This window comes from Oryzias melastigma, linkage group LG24 (genome assembly GCF_002922805.2).
Source record: "Oryzias melastigma strain HK-1 linkage group LG24, ASM292280v2, whole genome shotgun sequence".
Taxonomy (NCBI): domain Eukaryota; kingdom Metazoa; phylum Chordata; class Actinopteri; order Beloniformes; family Adrianichthyidae; genus Oryzias; species Oryzias melastigma.
Genome location: NC_050535.1, coordinates 19,285,815 through 19,286,158, shown reverse-complemented (window position 1 = coordinate 19,286,158; position 344 = coordinate 19,285,815).

Sequence of the window (344 nt, the reverse complement as noted above, 5' to 3'; positions counted from 1 at the left end):
ACAGACGCCACGCTGACCTGCAGCAGGACGCCACCATCCTCTCTGCAGCAACACCTGCCGGGCCTCTGAACGCCTTTCTGTCCACAGATCTACCGAGCAGAGAACCCTTTTGACTTCATGGAGAACATCTCTCTGGAAGGAAAGACCAACTTCTTTGAGAAGCGGGTGGGAGAGTACCAGAGGATGGGGGTCATGGCGGGCCCCACGGACAACACCTTCAGGCTGGACGCCGACTTCTGAGTCGCCATGAAATATGGAAGCTTAAATTTTAGCCAATCAGATGACTGCAGTCTCTTTAAGAACTGAAAACCTGCATTAAAGGGAGAACTGATTTGTAAATCAAT